Here is a 16,994-nt window from a genome sequence, read left to right on the forward strand (position 1 = left end):
AAATAATTATGCTTTATATGCTTTACGTAATGTGTTTACTTCTATATTAAGCTATTTTAAATACCATTATTGGGCTCAAGTACATACCATAAATATAATATAGCAAATTTGAGGGTGTGTATTGACAATATAAATACCAAAACAGTAAAAAAAAAATAACCTTGTTTAGCGTTTTTCGATTAGAAATTTATTATCAATGATCGTTATATAGTGATATACCATTTCTTATCTTGATAAGTTTACAGATAGAGGTAACCATTGTTACGTTACAATGCGGTTTTTGTTATGGAACCAATGACAATAAGCTTTAAAATTTGCTTATCTTTGAAAAAAGTCTCTTATTTCCAAGAACTATCTTATCGTGTGTAGATGCTCTAGAATTTTTAAAGAGGAAATGGCTGTGCGATATAATATTATTTTGGCGTATTTCAATAGGTTTTTCTATAAAATGTTCAACGGCCGGTCTCCGTCACGCAACGCCAACTTCACTAATAAAAGTTGGCAGTACTTTTTTATTTCCTCTTGACCATCGAAATCTCATATGTATCTAGAATGCTGCCGCCTACGGCCGAGCTTGTCGCCAGTTCGTTTTGAACCTTCAGCCAATGAGAGGCCGTAGAGTGGTTCCACCAAGGAGGATAATAATTCTCCTTGGTAAATATAATAAAATAGAAACTTACTTTTTTTTCTCTTTGACGGTACAAAGGGATACAATATTTCCATCAACGTGACTTCCCACCCCACCACACCCCACAGTCGCATTCGAATCTTCTTTAACTAAGAACTCTCTGCATAATTAATTTTTATAAAGTAAAAAAATAACCTTATTAATAGTTAATTAATAAGCTATATAAATAATTATGCTTTATATGCTTTACGTAATGTGTTTACTTCTATATTAAGCTATTTTAAATACCATTATTGTCTCAAGTACATACCATAAATATAATATAGCAAATTTGAGTGTGTGTATTGACAATATAAATACCAAAACAGTAAAAAAAAATAACCTTGTTTAGCGTTTTACGATTAGAAATTTATTATCAATGATCGTTATATAGTGATATACCATTTCTTATCTTGATAAGTTTACAGATAGATGTAACCATTATTACGTTACAATGCGGTTTTTATTATGGAACCAATGACAATAAGCTTTAAAATTTGCTTATCTTTGAAAAAAGTCTCTTATTTCCAAGAACTTGTATAATTATCTAGAATGTACTAGAGCTATTAGATATTTTGGATGAAAGGCGATCTAAAATTTATGCTTGTTTACTTAATTATTTCATTTAACCTCATTTTGGGTATGATCACTCTAGTACAAACATTGATCATAATCGATATCCTGAAACAATCATCAAATTGATAATATTATATTTTTAATGATTAATTAATCGCTTGTTTTATTTTTTATTACCTTAAGACATTTTCTCGTTATTTAATAAATTAATTGTACATTATTTATCGTTATTTAGTTTTTCGTTGAGCAAAGTTTTTTGTCTATGATTATTTGATAAAAAACGTCTCTTATTCACAAGAACTTGTATATTTATCGAGAATGTACTAGCGCTATTAGATATTTTGGAGGAAAGGCGATCTAAAATTTATGTCTATTTACTTAATTATTCCATTTCACTCTAGCCTTAACCCAACCAGTGTTTATTCTTTATATTTAAATAAAGCATATGATGTTTTTTATATTGACAAAATTCCGATTAAACAGAAGCGAAGATATAAGAAAAGGTTTTTATTGGAATATCCATTTCAGAAGACCAACGTCAGTGAATGAATTGGGCTAAATTTGGAATGATGTAATGAATAAGGGAATTATACATAACATAAAACTGAATTGTTGGAAGATACAGGGTTATATCAAATGAAGGTGCTGAATAAGTAAACGTTATCTGAAACACTTAACTTGGAAGAAAATCAAAATAGGGCTGATATTATTTCTACCCTCAGAACCCACATTTTATACTTTATATACGGAGATCCCTCAAAAATCGAGAACTGTTTATGAATAGACTCGGTTCGAGTAAAACGTATGTGTTTGTCTTCTTCGAATATAATCCAAATGGGTCGAAACAAATATATTCAGTGTCCAAGTTGCGAGAAACGAATACGTGGCTATAGATTAAGAACCCATAAATGTAAACGTACATCGTGTACAACATGCAATAAATCGTTTAAATCACAACTGAGTCGGCATATTAGACGGTGCAGTCTAAGCCCTCACAAAGTAAACTTGGGTAAAGTAGAAGCGGAAATTGATAAACAACGAGTCCGCGCAGAAGCCGTTGCTCGATCGGGACTACCATCGCATCTTTTTGGAAATTTGACAAGTGCTTGGGTGGAACAAATGAAAACCCCTAAACGAATAAACAAAGATATAGAACTTAGACCATGGCAGAAAAGTTTATTGGAACATTTAATTCTCTCAGACAGAAAAATAATATTTGTAATAGGAAAAGATGGAAATGAAGGAAAATCGTGGATGTTAAATTACTTGAAATCCCGTAAGCCCGACTTTGTACATTGTCAGCAAGTGACAGTTTCGGGGAGTGAAATGCTTTTTCAATTGAAAAAAGTTTGCTCTGGTGTGAACCACTTTTTCTTTAACACCTTGAGAAGTATAAAAATATGCGACGTTGAAAGTTTAAAAGATGGTGAAATTGTTAGTACGAAATATAATTGTGTGAGTATAAATATTAGTACTCCAAATGTAGTATGTGTTTTTGGAAATTATATGCCTGAATCTTACGGTTTAAGTTCTGATAGAATTGTACGATTTTATATAAAAAATAATTATTTATGTAAAAATTAATTATGAAATATGTATAGTAGAAATGTTAATATAAAATTTGCATAATTGAGGACGTGTGAATATAAAAATAGTAAACTTAAGGTTGTTTGTGTTTAATTCCCGATTTTTTTGGTATATGTTCATATTATAGCCGTCCTCAGGTTATCTATATAAAAACAAATGGTTGTACAAAAAAATGAAAAGAAAGAATAATAAAATTGTTGATTTAAACCAGAAAAGGTATGTCGGTCAAATGTTTGAGTTTTCTTAAATTTATTTCATATACATTTCTACATGTTTTTATTTCACTGTAATAAAGTCTCTAACACTTATGAATAGATAATTGTATAATTGATTTACAAGTTATTAGAGTTAGAAATTTAGTCTTAGCAATTGTTTTTTCACGCTTTATTTAAGTCAAGCAATAACATTTTTAAAAATGAAAGCTGTTAAACGAAATAAAATAAGCATTTCTGAACTTTTTATATTAATTATGTTTTATTATTTATAACGATATGGATTTCAATACATTTGAAGAAGCGAGTAAACTCAGCTTATCAGACTTGGGCAAAGTGGTTTTTAATTGATGGTGTTATATAATAAAATATACTTCAGCTTTTGAATAAGATTTTTTTCTATCCAACCGATATCCTTTATATAAAAGCTGAAGTAATTTATCCATTCAATTCAACAAGCATTAAAAAACCCGGTTCAAGTCAGAATAGCTGTGCAAAGTACTAATAACGTAGAAAATGTTTTTGGGGGTTCCATTGACCTGATGAAAAATTTTCATAAGATAAAGTTACTGGACTGATGGAAGCTTCAGTGTTTTCAGAGCGAAGTCTTAATTGCATATTCTAAGTTTTTTTAAAAACAAGTTTATTTCTAAAAATGAAAAGGACATGTTTTATCGGGGGCAAACTTTTTCCGTGTGAATGGAGAAATGATAATTAAAGAGTTAGCTATTTACGATACGGAAACGGAGAAGCATAACGTCTGGACCTTTAAACCACCATATCCATATTCCAGTCTTACGGAAGACGATAAATGGCATTGTAGATGGTTGTATTGGAACATTTGTGATCTCCGTTGGGACGACGGACAGGAAGACTACACCAGCCTAGGAGCCATCGCGAATTATATAAAAGAACAAGGGTTAAAGTTTTTTTTTGGAAAGGTTTAGTAAAGGCCAAAGTTTTATCGGATTTCATAGGAGTTAACGTCAAGAACGTCGAGGATTTAGACTGTCCTACCATTCTTTGTATAAGTGCTCCTAAACATTGTCATTTTCACCGTGACCCTAATAATTTCGCCGTTGTGAAATCTCACAAAATCGCTGTGTGGTACCGAAAAATCGTGTGTAAGAAAATATAAGTCGTTTTAAGATTATTTTTGCTACTTTTTCATCACATTGGTTTTACGTTATGTCTGTTTTCTAAAATTACGTTTCTTAAATAGCGTAACGTATTAAAGTTGAATAAAGAGTTTTTCATTTTATTTTAATTTTAGTGTTTTTATAATATCTTTCTGACTACATGTGTATTGTTTAACTTCTTTCATTTTTAAAAATGAAATTGCTTGATTTAAATAAAGCGTGAAAATTATTAGTTTCGAAATGATATTTACAAATCTTATCCAATCTAAAGTCCATCGTTCGGGTATTAGTAAGTATTTCATACAAACTAACTTAATTCAGTATTTTTAGAAGTGAAGAGAAAACACATTGTGAAAAACCAAATGAAAAGAGACTTTAAACGGTTTTAAAAATCTTAATATATATATTTAAAAAATCCAACGTTTCGGCAGTGTAGCATATGAAAGTATTAAGTTTCAAAAAGTGCATTTAAATTGAAGTGAGGCCTGTTTTGGGATTCCCCTTGTTCCTCCTTCTTTCATCTCAGCATGTTTCCCCTTTTATCATGGTTTCTCTCCAAAAAATAGCCAAAAATCTTAAATCAGTAGGTCTCGATCCTATTTATCTCCCACCGCCCAAATTGTCAGCTTTATTATGTAATAACAAAGAACCAACAAGGCCATCATTTATAAAATCTCCCGTGTTTGTGGTGATTATTACATGGGGGGGGGGGCAATGCCGTAGCCCATTTCATCAAAGGCGTAAAGAGCCCCAAAATTATAAACAACCCGTACAATAATTCTCCCCCTTAGCGAACACCTTCGTGTTTTTGGTGCCATAATGCTAGATGGGACTCAATAGACATACTAGCTCAACCCAAAATTACATAAAACTCATTTCAATGTACGCGAATCCATCGAAATTTAAAAAAATAAATCTGCGCAATGTTTAAACCGTGACGATGGTTCCCTTTAACGTAGGCACGTTTTCTCCACTTTTTAAAACGTGTTTATGGTCCTCACCCTCTCACACACACACACACACACAACAAACCAATTCATCCTCTCGCAGAATCCACCATTCCGACATAAAAGCCTCGAGCGCGAACGAAGATATCGAGCCCATATAACACTTCGACGGGGGTCGACTCGCCTTTGAGAAAAAACGCTCGCGGCTAAAGAACAGTAGCCCCCACTATATGTATGCATAAATATTTTTTCGTCCCAAAGTTTTACCATCGTACTGTCAGACTTGTAAAAATCCCATTAAGAAGGAGGAACAGTTCCTCCGAAACGTTCGATTTTTTAAATAAATATATTGTGAATTTTAAAAACGGTTAAAGTCTCTTTTCACTAAGTATTTTTAAATATTTGAATATCGGAATTGTATTTCGTTGCGTTAAAAGTAGAGTTTAGATGTATAGTCGTTTTAAGAAATACTCGTGATATAGGTTCAAGTGCCAAGCATATTTAAGTACTACAATGATATTAAAATAAAGTTTAAAAATATTTCCATTCTACGTTACTTTAACAACGAATATTCTATGACGTCAAAACACACAAATCCATGTTTCAAAGTCAAATTAACCGCGCAAAACACTTAAATCTATGTTTTCATTTGATTTTTAAATTAACCGCGACGCGCCCCAAGACCGCGCCCCCCGAGAAATCCGCGCCCCAGACCGCGTCCCCCCAGGGGAAATCAGCGCACGCGCCCAAGACGGCGAGGTGGGGAGGGCTTCGTATATCAACATATTGTGTTCAGGCCGACTTGTTCACTATGCTATATTGTTTTACTAGTCACTATATAATGTCTGAGTTTTACGCGCACTGTGATTTTCGCAACTTACCATTAATATATTAGCATCTCTGTATAATGTATATAAACAAGGTATTTCACAAGGCGTCGGTTAACGCCTTGCAGTTACATTAACATCGCTGCAAAATATCGCGCTAATCATTCAATCAATCAGCTAAACCACATATCGTGATGACTACATGTAAGTCGTACCGGCTTCGTAGGTATGTCTCTTAAATAAATAACTAAATAAATAAATAAATCTAACCGTCATAAAAACATTTGTAACTACACATAGGGCACTTTCATTACTTGAAACTTCAGATTAGTTAGATTGTCTCGCTAATTAATCCACTGAATATTTTAGTATCCCGTTTTTGTGAATAATTCCAAGCCGAGTTAGTTTTTGTTTGAAGTTACGAGCAGACCTGTTTCAATAAAGTATTAAAACGGAATTTATTTTTCCTGTGTGACAGAGAAAAGATTCGTTCATACCAAAAAAGGTAACGTCGTCCATCGTAAGTTAATACGAACTTGCCTTATTGTCGAAAACGTATACCGTTAAATTGTTAAAGCTTTTAAAAGTTGGTTTCCGCTAGGGCAAAAAGGACATACCGGCGACGTCGACGCAAATACTTCCCGGAGCTCATCGGTTTTCCCCTTTCGATAATAGCTCGTGGAGGTTTAAGATAATAATATGTAATGACTAAAGTAGCTAAACGATAATAGTAAGTTTTGACTAACGTAGTTTAATGATAATAGTAAGTAATGACTAAACGCAATATTTAACAATGGTTAATTTAAACTAGTAAATAGTAATTAATATACTATAGAGACAGATACTTCATGGTTTAAAATAAACTTTTATTAAAAAGAATATTGGGGAAGCTTTTTCGAGCCCACTCGTTCCTTTTCAACCCAGATAGAAATGGCTAAAAAATCCAAATACAAACAGATAGAACGCGTAAAAAGTCATAACCTGAGCGACGCGCGTAATCGGATAATACAGAAATATAAATTACTTGATCAAAACGTTTTACGAATAATTTTGAGAGCATTATCTATTGAATAAAAGTTAACCATCCCCAACCTCAAAGGTGGAATCGCGCTTAGATAAAAGACCCTATATGTTCGCGAATTCCGACAACGACCATAATTTCAAACTATGTTTTTTATATTTTTTATTTCTTTCTTTCTTTTATTTTGTTTAATTATATATATTTAAAATTGAAGCTGAAACAAATTTTAAAATGACTTTGGTTTCCCATAAGACATGCTACCCTCCCCACCTCGCCGTCTTGGGCGCGTGCGCTGATTTCCCCTGGGGGGACGCGGTCTGGGGCGCGGATTTCTCGGGGGGCGCGGTCTTGGGGCGCGTCGCGGTTAATTTAAAAATCAAATGAAAACATAGATTTAAGTGTTTTGCGCGGTTAATTTGACTTTGAAACATGGATTTGTGTGTTTTGACGTCATAGAATATTCGTTGTTAAAGTAACGTAGAATGGAAATATTTTTAAACTTTATTTTAATATCATTGTAGTACTTAAATATGCTTGGCACTTGAACCTATATCACGAGTATTTCTTAAAACGACTATACATCTAAACTCTACTTTTAACGCAACGAAATACAATTCCGATATTCAAATATTTAAAAATACTTAGTGAAAAGAGACTTTAACCGTTTTTAAAATTCACAATATATTTATTTAAAAAATCGAACGTTTCGGAGGAACTGTTCCTCCTTCTTCATGGGATTTTTACAAGTCTGACAGTACGATGGTAAAACTTTGGGACGAAAAAATATTTATGCATACATATAGTGGGGGCTACTGTTCTTTAGCCGCGAGCGTTTTTTCTCAAAGGCGAGTCGACCCCCGTCGAAGTGTTATATGGGCTCGATATCTTCGTTCGCGCTCGAGGCTTTTATGTCGGAATGGTGGATTCTGCGAGAGGATGAATTGGTTTGTTGTGTGTGTGTGTGTGTGTGAGAGGGTGAGGACCATAAACACGTTTTAAAAAGTGGAGAAAACGTGCCTACGTTAAAGGGAACCATCGTCACGGTTTAAACATTGCGCAGATTTATTTTTTTAAATTTCGATGGATTCGCGTACATTGAAATGAGTTTTATGTAATTTTGGGTTGAGCTAGTATGTCTATTGAGTCCCATCTAGCATTATGGCACCAAAAACACGAAGGTGTTCGCTAAGGGGGAGAATTATTGTACGGGTTGTTTATAATTTTGGGGCTCTTTACGCCTTTGATGAAATGGGCTACGGCATTGCCCCCCCCCATGTAATAATCACCACAAACACGGGAGATTTTATAAATGATGGCCTTGTTGGTTCTTTGTTATTACATAATAAAGCTGACAATTTGGGCGGTGGGAGATAAATAGGATCGAGACCTACTGATTTAAGATTTTTGGCTATTTTTTGGAGAGAAACCATGATAAAAGGGGAAACATGCTGAGATGAAAGAAGGAGGAACAAGGGGAATCCCAAAACAGGCCTCACTTCAATTTAAATGCACTTTTTGAAACTTAATACTTTCATATGCTACACTGCCGAAACGTTGGATTTTTTAAATATATATATTAAGATTTTTAAAACCGTTTAAAGTCTCTTTTCATTTGGTTTTTCACAATGTGTTTTCTCTTCACTTCTAAAAATACTGAATTAAGTTAGTTTGTATGAAATACTTACTAATACCCGAACGATGGACTTTAGATTGGATAAGATTTGTAAATATCATTTCGAAACTAATAATTTTCACGCTTTATTTAAATCAAGCAATTTCATTTTTAAAAATGAAAGAAGTTAAACAATACACATGTAGTCAGAAAGATATTATAAAAACACTAAAATTAAAATAAAATGAAAAACTCTTTATTCAACTTTAATACGTTACGCTATTTAAGAAACGTAATTTTAGAAAACAGACATAACGTAAAACCAATGTGATGAAAAAGTAGCAAAAATAATCTTAAAACGACTTATATTTTCTTACACACGATTTTTCGGTACCACACAGCGATTTTGTGAGATTTCACAACGGCGAAATTATTAGGGTCACGGTGAAAATGACAATGTTTAGGAGCACTTATACAAAGAATGGTAGGACAGTCTAAATCCTCGACGTTCTTGACGTTAACTCCTATGAAATCCGATAAAACTTTGGCCTTTACTAAACCTTTCCAAAAAAAAACTTTAACCCTTGTTCTTTTATATAATTCGCGATGGCTCCTAGGCTGTTGTAGTCTTCCTGTCCGTCGTCCCAACGGAGATCACAAATGTTCCAATACAACCATCTACAATGCCATTTATCGTCTTCCGTAAGACTGGAATATGGATATGGTGGTTTAAAGGTCCAGACGTTATGCTTCTCCGTTTCCGTATCGTAAATAGCTAACTCTTTAATTATCATTTCTCCATTCACACGGAAAAAGTTTGCCCCCGATAAAACATGTCCTTTTCATTTTTAGAAATAAACTTGTTTTTAAAAAAACTTAGAATATGCAATTAAGACTTCGCTCTGAAAACACTGAAGCTTCCATCAGTCCAGTAACTTTATCTTATGAAAATTTTTCATCAGGTCAATGGAACCCCCAAAAACATTTTCTACGTTATTAGTACTTTGCACAGCTATTCTGACTTGAACCGGGTTTTTTAATGCTTGTTGAATTGAATGGATAAATTACTTCAGCTTTTATATAAAGGATATCGGTTGGATAGAAAAAAATCTTATTCAAAAGCTGAAGTATATTTTATTATATAACACCATCAATTAAAAACCACTTTGCCCAAGTCTGATAAGCTGAGTTTACTCGCTTCTTCAAATGTATTGAAATCCATATCGTTATAAATAATAAAACATAATTAATATAAAAAGTTCAGAAATGCTTATTTTATTTCGTTTAACAGCTTTCATTTTTAAAAATGTTATTGCTTGACTTAAATAAAGCGTGAAAAAACAATTGCTAAGACTAAATTTCTAACTCTAATAACTTGTAAATCAATTATACAATTATCTATTCATAAGTGTTAGAGACTTTATTACAGTGAAATAAAAACATGTAGAAATGTATATGAAATAAATTTAAGAAAACTCAAACATTTGACCGACATACCTTTTCTGGTTTAAATCAACAATTTTATTATTCTTTCTTTTCATTTTTTTGTACAACCATTTGTTTTTATATAGATAACCTGAGGACGGCTATAATATGAACATATACCAAAAAAATCGGGAATTAAACACAAACAACCTTAAGTTTACTATTTTTATATTCACACGTCCTCAATTATGCAAATTTTATATTAACATTTCTACTATACATATTTCATAATTAATTTTTACATAAATAATTATTTTTTATATAAAATCGTACAATTCTATCAGAACTTAAACCGTAAGATTCAGGCATATAATTTCCAAAAACACATACTACATTTGGAGTACTAATATTTATACTCACACAATTATATTTCGTACTAACAATTTCACCATCTTTTAAACTTTCAACGTCGCATATTTTTATACTTCTCAAGGTGTTAAAGAAAAAGTGGTTCACACCAGAGCAAACTTTTTTCAATTGAAAAAGCATTTCACTCCCCGAAACTGTCACTTGCTGACAATGTACAAAGTCGGGCTTACGGGATTTCAAGTAATTTAACATCCACGATTTTCCTTCATTTCCAGCTTTTCCTATTACAAATATTATTTTTCTGTCTGAGAGAATTAAATGTTCCAATAAACTTTTCTGCCATGGTCTAAGTTCTATATCTTTGTTTATTCGTTTAGGGGTTTTCATTTGTTCCACCCAAGCACTTGTCAAATTTCCAAAAAGATGCGATGGTAGTCCCGATCGAGCAACGGCTTCTGCGCGGACTCGTTGTTTATCAATTTCCGCTTCTACTTTACCCAAGTTTACTTTGTGAGGGCTTAGACTGCACCGTCTAATATGCCGACTCAGTTGTGATTTAAACGATTTATTGCATGTTGTACACGATGTACGTTTACATTTATGGGTTCTTAATCTATAGCCACGTATTCGTTTCTCGCAACTTGGACACTGAATATATTTGTTTCGACCCATTTGGATTATATTCGAAGAAGACAAACACATACGTTTTACTCGAACCGAGTCTATTCATAAACTGTTCTCGATTTTTGAGGGATCTCCGTATATAAAGTATAAAATGTGGGTTCTGAGGGTAGAAATAATATCAGCCCTATTTTGATTTTCTTCCAAGTTAAGTGTTTCAGATAACGTTTACTTATTCAGCACCTTCATTTGATATAACCCTGTATCTTCCAACAATTCAGTTTTATGTTATGTATAATTCCCTTATTCATTACATCATTCCAAATTTAGCCCAATTCATTCACTGACGTTGGTCTTCTGAAATGGATATTCCAATAAAAACCTTTTCTTATATCTTCGCTTCTGTTTAATCGGAATTTTGTCAATATAAAAAACATCATATGCTTTATTTAAATATAAAGAATAAACACTGGTTGGGTTAAGGCTAGAGTGAAATGGAATAATTAAGTAAATAGACATAAATTTTAGATCGCCTTTCCTCCAAAATATCTAATAGCGCTAGTACATTCTCGATAAATATACAAGTTCTTGTGAATAAGAGACGTTTTTTATCAAATAATCATAGACAAAAAACTTTGCTCAACGAAAAACTAAATAACGATAAATAATGTACAATTAATTTATTAAATAACGAGAAAATGTCTTAAGGTAATAAAAAATAAAACAAGCGATTAATTAATCATTAAAAATATAATATTATCAATTTGATGATTGTTTCAGGATATCGATTATGATCAATGTTTGTACTAGAGTGATCATACCCAAAATGAGGTTAAATGAAATAATTAAGTAAACAAGCATAAATTTTAGATCGCCTTTCATCCAAAATATCTAATAGCTCTAGTACATTCTAGATAATTATACAAGTTCTTGGAAATAAGAGACTTTTTTCAAAGATAAGCAAATTTTAAAGCTTATTGTCATTGGTTCCATAATAAAAACCGCATTGTAACGTAATAATGGTTACATCTATCTGTAAACTTATCAAGATAAGAAATGGTATATCACTATATAACGATCATTGATAATAAATTTCTAATCGTAAAACGCTAAACAAGGTTATTTTTTTTTACTGTTTTGGTATTTATATTGTCAATACACACACTCAAATTTGCTATATTATATTTATGGTATGTACTTGAGACAATAATGGTATTTAAAATAGCTTAATATAGAAGTAAACACATTACGTAAAGCATATAAAGCATAATTATTTATATAGCTTATTAATTAACTATTAATAAGGTTATTTTTTTACTTTATAAAAATTAATTATGCAGAGAGTTCTTAGTTAAAGAAGATTCGAATGCGACTGTGGGGTGTGGTGGGGTGGGAAGTCACGTTGATGGAAATATTGTATCCCTTTGTACCGTCAAAGAGAAAAAAAAGTAAGTTTCTATTTTATTATATTTACCAAGGAGAATTATTATCCTCCTTGGTGGAACCACTCTACGGCCTCTCATTGGCTGAAGGTTCAAAACGAACTGGCGACAAGCTCGGCCGTAGGCGGCAGCATTCTAGATACATATGAGATTTCGATGGTCAAGAGGAAATAAAAAAGTACTGCCAACTTTTATTAGTGAAGTTGGCGTTGCGTGACGGAGACCGGCCGTTGAACATTTTATAGAAAAACCTATTGAAATACGCCAAAATAATATTATATCGCACAGCCATTTCCTCTTTAAAAATTCTAGAGCATCTACACACGATAAGATAGTTCTTGGAAATAAGAGACTTTTTTCAAAGATAAGCAAATTTTAAAGCTTATTGTCATTGGTTCCATAAGAAAAACCGCATTGTAACGTAACAATGGTTACCTCTATCTGTAAACTTATCAAGATAAGAAATGGTATATCACTATATAACGATCATTGATAATAAATTTCTAATCGAAAAACGCTAAACAAGGTTATTTTTTTTTACTGTTTTGGTATTTATATTGTCAATACACACCCTCAAATTTGCTATATTATATTTATGGTATGTACTTGAGCCCAATAATGGTATTTAAAATAGCTTAATATAGAAGTAAACACATTACGTAAAGCATATAAAGCATAATTATTTATATATCTTATTAATTAACTATTAATAAGGTTATTTTTTTACTTTATAAAAATTAATTATGCAGAGAGTTCTTAGTTAAAGAAGATTCGAATGCGACTGTGGGGTGTGGTGGAGTGGGAAGTCGCTGTCCCTCGTATGTCAGACGATACTGCGGCTAGACACTACAAATACGTGAGTTAGAACTTTTAATTAAATTATTTATACAAGTTGCAGAAGGTAGTTCGTTTCAACCCTTTAAAATGTCGAATTAATTACAATTATATAGATAAATTACGATTTAAACGGATTATATATCATATCGGATTAGTCGTAATCATGTAAACAAAAGTTCTAAATTAAATTTAAATAACTTGTCCTTATTAATTATATTCTAGGGTTCGCCAGCGATAAATAAATTATAGCAATAAATTTAAGGAGTTTAGGGATGGGTGGAACAAATTACGGCTCTTCGTTTTTCCAATTGCAATTCGGATGTACCCAAAAATGGACCCAAATGGACCAAATGTACCCTAAAAACGACCAAAGTCACCATTTTCGCCCCTATGTACCCCATTTCGGACCAAATGTACCCCAAACTGGACCTTTTAGCTTTATTGTAATGTTAAACGCCCATAGAGATCCCCCTAAAAAGAATAATAAACTGGCGGTCCAATTTTGGGTACATTAATTATTTCGGAGAGATAAAACTAATTCTGGCAAACTGCTGCGATTTATAGTGAATGGGAAAAAAAAGCCAATTTCTAGCGATTGGGAGCAATAATAAAACCTTATAATTTGTATACACTCTTCTCTTTTTTTCCCAAAACACTTTTACCGATGACCGCCCGCTATTTTACGGTACGCTTAGGGGCCCGAAAGTGTTTGTCGGCGAAAACCAACTCGAATTGTGCCCGACATTAACTATGACGGGTAGGCTGTTTGCATAACATCGTGTCACCGCCATAGGGGCAGATAACCTATTGACCTATAATGGGTTAGCACCTTGGGTTTTATGGGTTATAACATCGTAAATCAGCTAACCTTTTGACCTAAAATGGGGTGCCTCCAGCTATTAACTATGACGGGCCGGCTGTTTGCATAACATCGTGTCACCACCATAGGGGCAGATAACCTATTGACCTAACATCGTAAATCAACCTCGTAAAACAGCTAACCTTTTGACCCCGCCGAAAATGTACGCAAAATGGGGGCCCTATAGGGGCCTGTTTCACCCTCTTTTAACGGCTGTTTGCATCGTGTCCATAGGGGCAGATAACCTATTGACCTAACATCGTAAATCAGCTAACCTTTTGACCCCGCCGAATATTGCCGCAAAAGGGGGGCCCCTATAGGGGCCCGTTTCACCCCCGTTTCCCCCGCCCGCAGGTGCCCCTATCGGTAGATCGCCTCCCTTATCTCTTACGTCATCGCAATTCATTATGATTACTGGATATTACTGATATTACGAGAGATTACGCGAGATTACTGATATTACGTGACATTACTAGAGGTAACGCGAGATAACTGATATTACGCGAGATTCAAAGAGATTACGTCATCGCAATTCATTATGATTACTGGATATTACTGATATTACGAGAGATTACGCGAGATTACTGATATTACGTGACATTTCTAGAGGTAACGCGAGATTACTGATATTACGCGTGATTCAAAGAGATTACGTCATCGCAATTCATTATGATTACTGGATATTACTGATATTACGAGAGATTACGCGAGATTACTGATATTACGTGACATTTCTAGAGGTAACGCGAGATTACTGATATTACGCGTGATTCAAAGAGATTACGTCATCGCAATTCATTATGATTACTGGATATTACTGATATTACGAGAGATTACGCGAGATTACTGATATTACGCGACATTACTAGAGGTAACGCGAGATTACCGATATTACGCGAGGTTCAAAGAGATTACGTCATCGCAATTCATTATGATTACTGGATATTACTGATATTACGCGAGATACAAAGTGATTACGTCATCGCAATTCATTATGATTACTGGATATTACTGATATTACGCGAGATACAAAGTGATTACGTCATCGCAATTCATTATGATTACTGGATATTATGCGAGATTCATTAAAATTAATAGATTACTGATTACGGATATTAAATGAGATTATTTTGGAATTACGGATATTACTCGATATTATTTTGGAATTACGTATATTTCTTGAGATTATAATGGAATTACGGATATTACTTGAGATTACTATTTTCCAGTGCCGTATTTCCGCCTAGGCCAACCTAGGCCCTGGCCTAGGGGCCCATCCTTGGAAGGGGCCCTCCAGTGACCGTAATTACTGTATTCGAAGGCATAAATCTATAATATCATTCGTAATTTATATTGGAGAAATTCCTAGGTAGAAGATTTTGTTTTAAAATTACCAAGATTTCTGCCTGGCAGTTTACGGACGCAGCCTTAAATAGCAATGTTGCATAATTATCGCATATTTAGTCGACGATTGTTAAGAGCGCGGGGGGCCCATGACATTTTCACCAAATAGGGGGCCCTTTCGTTTAAAGTATTAATTTTTTAATTCATTTAAATTTTTAAATAATTAAAAAAATTATGCTTTAACTATTGGTAAAAATGTAGAAATCTGGTTATATTTTCAGAGAACTTGTAAAAATGGGGAAAATAAAAATAAATGTTTTTTTATAAAGGGCCCTTTTGATATCCCGCGGGGGGCCCAAATTTTGTCGTTACGCCACTGTTATGGGCCCAGGATCTCTAAGTCCGGCCATGCTATTTTCTCCTGGGATTGCCCAAGGGATTGCCCAAGGGATTACCTAACGAGTATACACCAGATTACTCAAGTTATTTCCTCCCCGAGAACAACCAAAAGAACCGTTATCCGAAAACCGAAACAGAACTGTGGAAGATTTCTTTACGGGGGATTTGAGCTTCAGCAATGACTTCCGAACGCCAATTCCATTCAATCTCAAACTAATTCATTTTCTGACGACGAGTCATCATCCACCGAAAAACCGTCCAACAATTCTCAATATCCAAGCGTGTCAGATTCTGAAGACCTTGAAACTGAACACTCGTCGTCTTCCGAAATTGACAGTAGTACAGACCATTGAGTTGGGAATATTAATCTAGAGATCCAATCAAATCTGCTCCCCGCGAAACAGGTTTTTGAAAAATACGAATGTGCCGTCTGCTCTAAAATTACGAGCAAACGTTATCATATGACCCGTGGCGCCATCCATTATTTTGAAGAAAAAAAATCTTTTTGCTTGAAAACGCGTCTTATTTGAACGAACCATTGAGAGATAGACGGCGCCACGGGTAGAATGATAACGTTTTCTCGTCATTTGGGACGCCGATGGGAGCAGACGACAGTATTCTTATTTTTAAAAACTTGTTTCGCGAAATACTGAAATCCGACGTTTTGATTGGACCTCTAGATTAATATTCCCAACTCAACGGTACAGAATAGCCAATAGTGCCCGATGACGGAAAAAGAACAAAAGGTGGTAGACTAATTACGAAGTCGAAACACTTAAAAGATTTTGTAGAATTAGAATATTTTCCTTAATAAAAAAAAAGGATTGTTATGTTTTTAAAGCATAAGTTAAATCAATTATATATAGATGGCGAAAGTGTCTCCATTAGCAATTGGTATAAGCTTCGTGCGTAGTTTAAATTTTGGTCATAATTATCGCCGCCTACCGACCGAGTTTTAAATTGAATATATGAAAGCGGTCTGCTCGTTCAAAATAATCTCTGCGCGACAGCTAAAAGTTTCAAACCGAAAAACATAGAAATTCAAAGTTCGTCTGCTATTTCTTCACATAATTAGTTGACTGATATTAGGGCAGATGGCGCTATATTTCT

The 16,994-nt window shown here is 33.6% G+C and overlaps 1 protein-coding gene across 4 annotated transcripts in view; it reads right to left on the reverse strand.

Annotated features, from left to right (window-relative positions):
- The window catches only part of LOC149960193 (receptor-type tyrosine-protein phosphatase eta-like), a 154,354-nt gene that overhangs the window by 22,916 nt on the left and 114,444 nt on the right, over positions 1-16,994 (reverse strand). The gene's annotated exons all lie outside the window — the stretch shown is intronic.

The sequence above is a fragment of the Leiobunum rupestre genome, chromosome 2 (genome assembly GCF_980474605.1).
Source record: "Leiobunum rupestre chromosome 2, qqLeiRupe1.1.hap1, whole genome shotgun sequence".
Classification (NCBI taxonomy): domain Eukaryota; kingdom Metazoa; phylum Arthropoda; class Arachnida; order Opiliones; family Sclerosomatidae; genus Leiobunum; species Leiobunum rupestre.